The sequence below is a fragment of the Saccopteryx leptura genome, chromosome 1 (genome assembly GCF_036850995.1).
Source record: "Saccopteryx leptura isolate mSacLep1 chromosome 1, mSacLep1_pri_phased_curated, whole genome shotgun sequence".
Taxonomy (NCBI): domain Eukaryota; kingdom Metazoa; phylum Chordata; class Mammalia; order Chiroptera; family Emballonuridae; genus Saccopteryx; species Saccopteryx leptura.
In genome coordinates, this window is record NC_089503.1 from 283,525,364 (window position 1) to 283,538,521 (window position 13,158).

Here is a 13,158-nt window from a genome sequence, read left to right on the forward strand (position 1 = left end):
GTAGAAAAGTATATTCTTCCGAATGATGGGTTACAGAATTACACAGCAATAGATAGAGATACATAATTCTTCTTCATGGAGTGAGAAATAATTGGGAACAATTGATTCTACCACAGTTAGTAACTTTTTAAACTAATAGGAGGTGAAAAGGGAAAATAGAAAAAGCACTTTATAGCCCTGGTTGGGTAGCACAATTAGTTACAACCTCATCCTCATATGGCAAATTTGTGGGTTCAATTCCTGGTTGAGGCACATATAAGAGTCAATCAATGATAATATCAATAAGTAAAGCAACATATTGATGTTTATCTCTCTCTCTTTCTCTCTCTCTTTTTTCTCTCATTCTCTCCCTTCCTATCTCTCTCCAAAGCTCAATAAATAAATTTTAAAAAGGCAAATATAAACCTTAAAAAAAGAACAATTTACAAAGAGTCAAAAAAATGGACCCTACCTGATTTACCTATACTAGTTGTATGATGTCCAATAAGGCATTTAATCTCTTTAAATTTTAGGCTTTTCATCTATAACTGGACTGTTAAAAGAATTAAATAATATAAAGAAACTCAAGTAAAGTCCTGTAATGAATAAGACAAATAATGGAAAATAAAAAATTCTACCCCTAAAGATTTTCTATTATGAAAGTTCAAAACAGTGAGGAATACTTTAGGGGACTGAACAGTTGCTGCCTGGATTTTAAGTAAGGAAATCCAGGCAATCCAGATATTTTATTATGATCTCTAAGTGCTTATCAATTATGATGGCTCCCATTGAGAGTACACAGGCAATAATAAAACTATTTACTATCAAGAGAATCTCATGGTGACGTCACGGAAATGGCGCCGTGAGCAGCGCGTCCGACAGATCTACCCAAAATCACAACAAATTTATCAACTAGAAACAGGAAAATTTATCTTCGGAGCATTACGGAGTTCCACACAAACTGAAAGCAAAAGGACTGTTATCACTCGAATCTGAGAGACGAGGGTGTGGAGGAAGCTACCGCAGGGAGGTTCATTCAAGCCGCGAGGAAGTGCGCCTGTGGTAAGTCATCCTGCACTCGGGAGCCGCGAGCAGCAGCCGCGAGCAGCCGCCGCCAGCCGCCGCCGCCGCGAGCAGCGCCCGGGTCGGTTGCAGAGCGAGCACCGCCCACACTCCGGAGCGGCGAGCAGCCGCTGGCGCGTGCCCGGTCTGGTTGCAGACTGAGCATTGCAGACCGAGCACCGCTAACGTTCCCAGCGGCCCGCGCACGGGGAGCGGGAGAGGCCCCAGGGCGGTATTCCCTACTTGGGAGATTCTCTCCGCAGGCGGGGCACCTCACCCAGCCATTCAAGCTAACAATCAAGCGTTGGGGGAGGGGCGCGCGCAGGCAGCCTGAAATACCTTCGGGAGCACAGCTGCGACCCAATTACTAAAATTAACTTAACCCGTGAAATCTGCGCACCCTCAGTTCTAATTGATAAGATCTCTCTCAGTTCACCGACCCAAGACAAGAGGCGTGATATTTTTTAGTGCCTCTCGCTAAAGGGGCGGGGGCAACTTCTGATTGATAGAGCCTCCATATTCAGGGATAAACGCTAACAAGAAGGACTTGGCAGATAATAAGATCTATACCACACTAGTCGCAAGCAGAGACTAGTGCCTCTTCTTACCAGCCAAAACAGGCTACAAAGTGTGGAAAGCCTGGGTTGAGAGGTCCAACTGAATGCTAGGCGCTGAACAGTCACCTTGACAACAATTGACTCCCACCCCCGCCTGATTACACTGGAGGCCCTGACTGTCAGAGCCCTTCCCAAAGCCTTGCACTGAGTGGGGATAGAGTGGGGATTTCCCAGCTCTTTGAGCCTCTTACTCCCCAGGCAGAAGCAGTGGCAGCCTTATAGCTGGATCACCAGGCTGCTAATTCAGGAAGGGGGGACTAGGAGAGAGAATCCACGAAAGCAAACTCTCTCATCGTTGGACCCTGCAAACGCCAACAAGCCTTGACTACCAGCAAGACTAAAGCCAATTATATGACATTGCCATAGAATCCCATCAACTGCAAATCCCTACCTAAATGTGACACAGGGGCAGAGCCTGGGGTACAGAGTCACCGACCAGGAAGAGGGAGGGAAAAGAAAAAGGAAGAAGTTAACATCTCAAAATCAAGAAAAATCCACAGACTTTACAACTTGTTCCACTAATTTTTTTTTTGTTGTTGTTGTTGTTGTTGTTGTTTCTTTCTTCTATCTTATTGCCTTTATTTCCTCCACCTCGATCGTTCTATTCTCTGCCCATCTTATGCTTCCCTTTTCTTGAACTACACTACCCATAAGTGTTACATTTATTTCTCTTCTTCATCCTCACCCTCCTTTGGGGTTATACTCCAGGACACTTAACTCTCACTCTCTCCTCTTTTGTTTTTTTTGTTTGTTTGTTTGTTTTTGCTTTATTTTGTTTTTTTCTCTTCCTTTTTTATTTCTTCCTTCGTTTTTCTCTTTTTCTTATTTTTTCCTTTCTATTCGTTTTTTCTTTTCTCGTTTTACTTTCCTCCCATTTAATCCTCAATCACGAACAAATTAGTTAATTTGGGACTCAAGGCTTTTTTTGGCTTTATTTTTCTTTTTCGCTTTTGTTTTTGTTTTTTTCTTGTTAGTTTATTTTTGTGGCATTTTGGGTCCTCCCAACCCAAGGTCTCCATTGTATTTGGTCTTTGCTCCACTTAATACAACATATTTTTACTTATTATTTTTATTTTTTTCTTCTTTATTATTCATTTTTTTGTCCTTTATTCTGGTCCCCTCTTATCCCTCTCATTATATCTCTTAGTTGACCATCACCCGCAGGCAGATCAACTTATGCTTGTCTAAGATTTTCTTCCTTTTTTTTTTTTTTTTTTTTTTTTTTGCATTTAGTAGGTCCCTACTCCCCTTTTTTTTTTTTTTTTTTTTTTTTTTTTTTTGCCCCTTGAACTCTTCACCGCAAACCAGGCCCTCCATTATAGGCACGATATTTCCCTGAGGAGGGGAGAGGAGGGAAGGAGAAGAAAGAAAAAAAAGGGGGAAATAATAAATTATTACTGTTTTTTTTGTGGGGTGTTTTACCCTTTTTTTTTTTTTTTTTTTTTTTTTTACTTTTTACTCTTTATTAATTCTAATTAGTGCTATCAACAAGACCACCCTCAGATGCCAATAAGAAAGAGGAAATCGAATATTATGGATACAAAAGAAAGAGAGGTAACACAAATAGATGTGGAAAAATCTATGGAGAAAAGACTTAACATTTTGGAAGCCTTGGAGCTAAATGACAGAGAATTTAAAATAGAAATCTTAAAAATACTCAGAGATATACAAGAAAACACAGAAAGGCAATATAGGGAGATCAGAAAACAACTCAATGAACACAAAGAATATATTACCAAGGAAATTGAAACTATAAAAACAAATCAAACAGAAATGAAAAACTCAATTCACGAGCTGAAAAACGAGGTAACAAGCTTAGCTAGCAGAACAACCCAGATTGAAGATAGGATTAGTGAAATAGAAGACAAACAACTTGAGGCACAACAGAGAGAAGAAGAAAGAGACTCAAAAATAATAAAAAACGAGAAAGCCCTACAGGAATTATCTGACTCCATCAGAAAGAATAACATAAGAATAATAGGTATATCAGAGGGAGAAGAGAAAGAAAATGGAATGGAGAATATACTCAAACAAATAATAGACGAGAACTTCCCAAGCCTGTGGAAAGAACTAAAGCCTCAAATTCAAGAAGCAAACAGAACACCGAGTTTTCTTAACCCCAACAAACCCACTCCAAGGCACATCATAATAAAGATGACACAAACCAATGACAAAGAAAAAATTCTCAAGGCAGCCAGGGAAAAGAAGAGTACAACATATAAAGGAAGGCCTATTAGATTATCATCAGATTTCTCAGCAGAAACTCTACAAGCTAGAAGAGAGTGGACCCCAATATTTAAAGCCCTGAAAGAGAGGAACTTTCAGCCAAGAATACTATACCCATCAAAGCTATCCTTCAAGTATGAAGGAGATATAAAAACATTCACAAATACAGAAAAGATGAGAGAATTTATCACGAGAAAGCCCCCACTCCAGGAAATACTAAAGGGGGTTTTCCAACCAGATTCAAAGAACAAAAGAAAACACCACAAGTAACAGCTCCACCAAGAACACAATAAAACCAAACTTAAACTGTGACAACAAAGGAAAAAAAAAGGGGGGAGAGAATGGAGATTAACAGTAGCAAAGGACGATGAAGTGCAGAAATACTTATAAGATAGGGTACTACAATGAATATGGTAGGTACCCTTTTCATTACTTAATGGTAACCACCCTAGAAAAAACCACCACAAAAACACATGACTTAAAAAAGGTAGCAACAGAGGAAAGAAGTATGGAACACAAACAAACAGAAACAAATGATAGAAAAACAAAAGAGAAGAATCAAACTAGATACAAAACTAACAGAAAGCAATTTATAAAATGGCAGTAGGGAACCCACAAGTGTCAATAATTACACTAAATGTAAATGGATTAAACTTACCAATAAAAAGACACAGAGTAGCAGAATGGATTAAAAAAGAAAATCCAACTATATGCTGCCTACAAGAAACACATCTAAGCAACAAGGATAAAAACAAATTCAAAGTGAAAGGCTGGAAAACAATACTCCAAGCAAACAACACCCAAAAAAAAGCAGGTGTAGCAATACTCATATCTGATAATGCTGACTACAAGACAGAAAAAGTACTCAGAGACAAAAATGGTCACTTCATAGTGATTAAGGGGACACTGAATCAAGAAGACATAACAATCCTTAATATATATGCACCAAACCAAGGAGCACCAAAATATATAAGACAGCTACTTATTGACCTTAAAACAAAAACTAACAAAAATACAATCATACTTAGAGACCTCAATACTCCGCTGACGGCTCTAGAACGGTCATCCAAACAGAGAATCAATAAAGATATAGTGGCCTTAAACGAAATACTAGAACACCTGGATATGATAGACATCTACAGGACACTTCATCCCAAAGCGACAGAGTATACATTTTTCTCTAGTGTACATGGAACATTCTCAAGAATTGACCATATGTTGGGCCACAAAGACAATATCAGCAAATTTAGAAAAATTGAAATTGTACCAAGCATATTTTCTGATCATAAAGCCTTGAAACTAGAATTCAACTGCAAAAAAGAGGGGGAAAAACCCACAAAAATGTGGAAACTAAACAACATACTTCTAAAAAATGAATGGGTCAAAGAAGAAATAAGCGCAGAGATCAAAAGATACATACAGACAAATGAAAATGAAAATACGACATATCAGAATCTCTGGGATGCAGCAAAAGCAGTAATAAGAGGAAAGTTCATATCACTTCAGGCCTATATGAACAAACAAGAGAGAGCCGAAGTAAACCACTTAACTTCACACCTTAAGGAACTAGAAAAGGAAGAACAAAGACAACCCAAAACCAGCCGAAGAAAGGAGATAATAAAAATCAGAGCAGAAATAAATGAAATAGAGAACAGAAAAACTATAGAAAAAATCAATAAAACAAGGAGCTGGTTCTTTGAAAAGATCAACAAAATTGACAAACCCTTGGCAAGACTCACCAAGGAAAAAAGGCACAGGACTCAAATAAATAAAATCCAAAATGAAAGAGGAGAGATCACCACAGACATCATTGATATACAAAGAATTATTGTAGAATACTATTAAAAATTATATGCCACCAAATACAACAATCTAGAAGAAATGGATAAATTCCTAGAACAATACAACCTTCCTAGACTGAGTCATGAAGAAGCAGAAAGCCTAAACAGACCAATCAGCAGGGAGGAAATAGAAAAAACTATTAAAAACCTCCCCAAAAATAAAAGTCCAGGCCCAGACGGTTATACCAGTGAATTCTATCAAACATTCAAAGAAGACTTGGTTCCTATTCTACTCAAAGTCTTCCAAAAAGTTGAAGAAGAAGCAATACTTCCAAACACATTTTATGAGGCCAACATAACCCTCATACCAAAACCTGGCAAGGATGGCACAAAGAAAGAAAACTACAGACCAATATCTCTAATGAACACAGATGCTAAAATTCTAAACAAAATACTGGCAAACCGAATACAACAACATATTAAAAAAATAATACATCATGATCAAGTGGGATTCATCCCAGAATCTCAAGGATGGTTCAACATACGCAAAACGGTTAACGTAATACACCATATCAACAAAACAAAGAACAAAATCCACATGATCTTATCAATAGATGCAGAAAAGGCTTTTGATAAAATACAACACAATTTTATGTTTAAGACTCTCAACAAAATGGGTATAGAAGGAAAATATCTCAACATGATAAAGGCCATATATGATAAACCATCAGCCAACATCATTTTAAATGGCATAAAACTGAGGACTTTCTACCTTAAATCAGGAACAAGACAGGGTTGTCCTCTCTCTCCACTCTTATTTAACGTGGTGCTAGAAGTTCTGGCCAGAGCAATCAGACAAGACAAAGAAATAAAAGGCATCCATATTGGAAAAGAAGAAGTAAAGGTATCACTTTTTGCTGATGATATGATCCTATACATCGAAAACCCGAAGGACTCCACAAAAAGATTATTAGAAACAATAAACCAATACAGTAAGGTCGCAGGATACAAAATTAACATACAGAAGTCAATAGCCTTTCTCTATGCCAACAATGAAATATTAGAAAACGAACTCAAAAAAATAATCCCCTTCACGATTGCAACAAAAAAAAATAAAATACCTAGGAATAAACATAACAAAGAATGTAAAGGACCTATATAATGAAAATTACAAAGCATTGTTAAGGGAAATCGAAAAAGATACAATGAGATGGAAAAATATTCCTTGTTCTTGGATAGGAAGAATAAATATAATCAAAATGGCCATATTACCCAAAGCAATATACAAATTTAATGCAATTCCCATCAAAATCCCTATGAGATTTTTTAAAGAAATGGAACAAAAAATCATCAGATTTATATGGAACTATAAAAAACCCCGAATAGCCAAAACAATCCTAAGGAAAAAGAATGAAGCTGGGGGCATTACAATACCTGACTTTAAACTATATTATAGGGCCACAATAATCAAAACAGCATGGTATTGGCAGAAAAATAGACACTCAGACCAATGGAACAGAATAGAAAGCCCAGAAATAAAACCACATATATATGGTCAAATAATCTTTGATAAAGGGGCCAACAACACACAATGGAGAAAAGAAAGCCTCTTCAACAAATAGTGTTGGGAAAACTGGAAAGCCACATGCAAAAGAATGAAACTCGACTACAGCCTGTCCCCGTGTACTAAAATTAATTCAAAATGGATCAAAGACCTAAATATAAGACCTGAAACAATAAAGTACATAGAAGAAGACATAGGTACTAAACTCATGGACCTGGGTTTTAAAGAACATTTTATGAACTTGACTCCAATGGCAAGAGAAGTGAAGGCAAAGATAAATGAATGGGACTACATCAGAATAAAAAGTTTTTGCTCAGCAAGAGAAACTGATATCAAAATAAACAGACAGCCAACTAAATGGGAAATGATATTTTCAAACAACAGCTCAGATAAGGGCCTAATTTCCAAAATTTACAAAGAACTCATAAAACTCAACAACAAACAAACAAACAATCCAATAAAAAAATGGGAAGAAGACATGAATAGACACTTCTCCCAGGAAGAGATACAAATGGCCAACAGATATATGAAAAGATGCTCAGCTTCATTAGTTATTAGGGAAATGCAAATCAAAACTACAATGAGATACCACCTCACCCCTGTTAGATTAGCTATTATCAACAAGACGGGTAATAGCAAATGTTGGAGAGGCTGTGGAGAAAAAGGAACCCTCATTCACTGTTGGTGGGACTGTAAAGCAGTACAACCATTATGGAAGAAAGTATGGTGGTTCCTCAAAAAACTGCAAATAGAACTACCTTATGACCCAGCAATCCCTCTACTGGGTATATACCCCAAAACCTCAGAAACATTGATACGGGAAGGCACATGTAGCCCCATGTTCATTGCAGCACTGTTCACAGTGGCCAAGACATGGAAACAACCAAAAAGCCCTTCAATAGAAGACTGGATAAAGAAGATGTGGCACATATACACTATGGAATACTACACAGCCATAAGAAATGATGACATCAGATCATTTACAGCAAAATGGTGGGATCTTGATAACATTATACGGAGTGAAATAAGTAAATCAGAAAAAAACAAGAACTACATGATTCCATACATTGGTGGAACATAAAAACGAGACTAAGAAACATGGACAAGAGTGTGGTGGTTACCAGGGGTGGGGGGAGGGAGGACAGGGGGAGAGTTAGGGGGAGGGGGAGGGGCACAGAGAACTAGATAGAGGGTGGCGAAGGACAATCTGACTTTGGGCGAGGGGTATGCAACATAATTTAATGACAAGGTAACCTAGACATGTTTTCTTTGAATATATGTACCCTGATTTATTAATGTCATCCCATTACCATTAATAAAAATTTATTTAAAAAAAAAAAAAAAAAAAAAAAAGAAGAGAATCTCAAAAATAAGTAACTTGCTGAACCTCAGCTAACACAAACATGAGCTGGAAATTTTAAAATAGAAATCATGAACTTTACAACAGTCTTAAAATGAGGTAGAAAATGAATTGAAAATTTTCACTGATAAAAAATGCCCGACATTGTTTCTTTAACTCATCATCTATTATTCAATCAATGACTCACTTGTCCGTTCAGTAATTATTTATTTTCCACCTGCTTTGTGTCTGATTAAAGAGTGGGGAAACGATAAATTAAAAAATCATATTAATCTACAAACTTCTTTGTAAGTAAAATATCTTTTGTCTCTAGCTCTTTTTAAGCTCTGATTTGCTTTGGTGTTCAACAATTTAACTATCATGTGACTTTAAGTAATTTTTTAAAAATTTTCTAGTGATTCATTATATATTTTGAATGTAAAAATTGATGACTTTCTTTAATTTTGAAAATTTTTTTGCATGTATCATCTTGTATATTACCTCCCTATTCTGCCGTCTATCTTTTGCCTTCTGAAATTATGACAGGGTTATTTTAGCCAATCTCACACCAGCCATCGTATCTTATAACTATTTACTATTTCTCAATATCTTTTTGGTTTTGGGCTGCAGCTATGTGTTCTTTAGATCGACCTTCAGTCACTGATTACTTCTTTGATCATGTCCAATTTTGAGAGTTTACATTTTGCTGCTCAAAATCTGGTTTGAGAGCCCATTCTCCAGAAACGGTATTTTTTTACTTCCTCCAAGCATCCCTCGGCATTACTTACCCAGATCAAATTTAATTTAATTATATATTTTGGCATAGGATTTCTTGGACCATTTAAATATTGCAGATTTGATCTAGACACACGTGTGAAGAAAAGGCTGCTATAAATTCTCGCTACTTTGTTTTGCTTGTTTTTGTTTTCCTGTTACACTTAGAGCCTAGGCTAGAAGTCAGCAAAATAAGAACCAAGGAAGGAATCTGGCCAGCATCCTGGTTTTGTACAGTTTGTGAGTTTCTTTTTTTTATTTTAAAGTCTTTTGTTTTAACATTTTTAAAGGGTTATGAAAACAAATAAAGAATATATGACAGAGACCATCTGAGGCCTGCAAAGCCTAAAATATTTACTAACTGGTCCTTAACTGAAAAAATTGGACAATCCCTGTCATTTTTTCCTAGCCGATTGATCAAGGATCTATTAGGTTCTATTCACATTTTTGCCCATTTTTAAAGTGGACTTATTAGTCCTCTTATTATTTACTGGTAAGTATTCTTCATTATATTGTATATAATGTTTTCATCAGATAATGAGTCTTGTAAATATTTTTCCTTGTCTCTGGTTTGTCTTTTGTTCTTTTAAAATGTGTCTTTCAAGAAAAAAAAAAAAAGGTTTTGCCCTGGCCGGGTAGCTCAGGTGATTACAGACTCATCTTGATATGCCAAGGCTGCAGATTTGATTCCCTGGTGAGGGCACATAGAAGAGTCAACCAATGATTGCATAAATAAGTGGAGCAACAAATCAATGTTTCTATCTCCCTTCATCTCTCTCTCTAAAATTCAATAAATTTTTTAAAATTAAGATTTTTATTTCAATAAAATGTTATCAATTATTTTTTTTTAATTTGTTTTTGTGTGTCTTATCCAAGACATCTTCACTGACCCTAATGCTGCAAAGATTTACTCTGAGGTTCTCTTCTAGAAGTTTCACAGTTGTAACTCTTACATTTAGTTTATGATACATTTTGTGACACTTACTCTTTAAATATAATTGGAGGGGTTCACATGTGTTTTAAAATGTTATATGACAGGGGCAATATAGGATATCTTTGTGCTACCTGCTCAATTTTGCTGAGAACTTAAAACTGTTCTAAAAAATCAAGTCTAAAGGAAATCCAGCCATTTTCAACAATATAGATGAACACGGAGGACACGCTGATAAGTGAAATAAACCAGACATAGAAAGACAAATACTGCGCATTCAAATGCTGCCAAGTAGTAGAAGACCAAGATAGTAGACTTGTGTAAATAAAAAGTCACCTTAAAACATATGCTTGAAAGAAACATGTCTGCTTCTATTAACCTGTTTTAAAACTACTAAAATTCAAGATAGAATTTTATGTGTTAAATAGAAAAGAAAAGCAAACTCAGAAGTAAAAATTATTTCATGCATTTAATTTATCTTTAAATAAAATTTTAAAAGTTTACATGTCATTTTTTAGGGTATCTGTGAATAAAACAGATGCTACGTTTGAGCTATGGGTGTTCAACAAAAGTGATCGATAATCTAAATACTTAGCTAAAGACAGTAAATTTTATCTTATGCTCAGACAGAACTAAGACATTTCTACCAACTTTATCAAAACAGCAAGATGAGCTTCAAAATAGTCTTTTCTTTAGCAAAACCACATATAAAAGTGAATGAATATAAGATCTTAAAATAATTCCTTAAATTTAAATAATATCTTTCTTCCAAGAGCTCAAAGCATTTGCTTTGTGTTCTTACTCAGTCTCGAAACTTGCTCTGACAAAGATGTGCATTACATGATAGACAAATGTGTCTATGAATAAAATTAAACATGATAGATTAGCCTGACCAGGTGGTAGTGCAGTGGATAGAGCATCAGACTGGGATGCGGAGGACCCAGGTTCAAGGCCCTGAGGTCACCAGCTTGAGCGCGGGCTCATCTGATTTGAGCAAAGCTCACCAGCTTGGACCCAAGGTCGCTACCTTGAGCAAGAGAATACTCGGTCCGCTGTAGCCCCACGGTCAAGGCACATATGAGAAAGCAATCAATGAACCACTAAGGTGTCCCAATGAAAAACTAATGATTGATGCTTCTCATCTCTCTCTGTTCCTGTCTGTCGGTCCCTATCTATCCCTCTCTCTGACTCTCACTCTCTGTAAAAAAAAAACAAAAAAAACCCACAAAAAAACATGATAGCTTAAGACTGATTGGTTCATGGTTACCAAACTAAACCCAGATCTGACTTCCTAGCCAAATCTCTTTCCAAAGGCTTTATTTACACTATATGCAGTGCAGAAGTCCCCTTTTCTCCCACTTGATTCCAGTAAGTGGCCTTGACTCCTTGTCCAGTCAGGCAGGTACTATTCTCTTCTGAAAACTAGATTTTTTTCAGATCTCCTTATTTCTATCTACCTGGAATGGCCTTTATTTCTTTAATGGATTGAAATCTTTCCTTCAGGTATCATCCCACCTAAAAATTTCCCTCTAATTGAGGAGGTTCAGCTTTTGCCAGTTTCACCAACAAAATGACTATGTTTAACCAATGTGATTACCCAGCCAAGCCAATGACTCTGGTGTATTAACAGTATCAGCAATCTTTGAGGGCAGAACCATGTCTTAGTCATCTTTGTTTTGTTTTTTTTCATACACTGGGCCAGAAATACAGATGAGAGTGAGGCTAAATGATTGCTGAGAGAAGGTGGTTTTATATGAGCATGCTCATATATCATCCTATCTGAATATTAATGGGCATAGTTGATATATGCACCAAGAGCTGTGATTGTATACTTACCTAAATTAAGTTTAAATAACAGAGCATATATCGATTTATCTGATGATAAGTAAAGGTGGCAACTACCGCTACCTCACAACCACTGCTGGCTCCCTAACAATGCTGCAACATCTTTGGTGTCTGTTAACTGGATGATGATATTTAACAATGTGGGGAATCTTTTATTTGTACTCTCATCCCATCACACCATTCCTAGTCTCTATCTGCACTACCTATGGCTTTTATCCTTTTCACTTTTTTTGTTAATCTCCACCAGTAGCTCATATGTTTCCAAGTCCTCACTGAACTTGAAGCAAGGATGAGAAGGCAGGGGCATATGGTGGTAGACAGTAAATGGAACTGAGGAATCTACTTTTTCTTTCTAGTCCTGAGTTGTTTGGGTGTTTGTTGTTGTTCTCTCCTTTTCAAACTCTCTCCTGAACTGTCAGACAGAAGGTAGTATTTTCTAGATGGTTATGAGGTTCCTGTTTTATTGCATCATTTTACTTGTGGCTCTCTAGGTACCCAACAATGAATCAGGCACATAGTAGATGCTCAATAAATACTAATTAATTCATTAGCCACTTGGTATAGCTATCCTGCAAGCCAAGGTGACGGATGTCAATAAGAATTACTATTAGTCTCAAGAATCAACAATAGAATTGCTACTTCCCATACTCCACTTAACCAACACAAGCTCAATACAGCAAGCCATATTTCTATTTAGTTCAATTGCTATCTATTCCACTCCTCTGTTAAGGACATAAGAAATGCTTTTGGTTTGAATAACAAAACCATAAACTTTCTATTCTTCCAGCTCCTTGGATAACTAGAATAAGAAAACTCAATATGGCACTACTTTTAACAACAGAGCTGTGTAAAAGATCTTGAGATGATCAAAAGCACTGGGATTCATTTATCTATGAATAATTAAGAATCAAGTTTAAAAAGTATGTTTTAAAAGATGGCAAATCCCTAATATCATAGAGACTCCAGCCGTTGCATTTTTAAAATCATGTTCATCAGCTTTAATAGATAAGGCAAAGCTTTCCAACTGAGAACTAATTGAT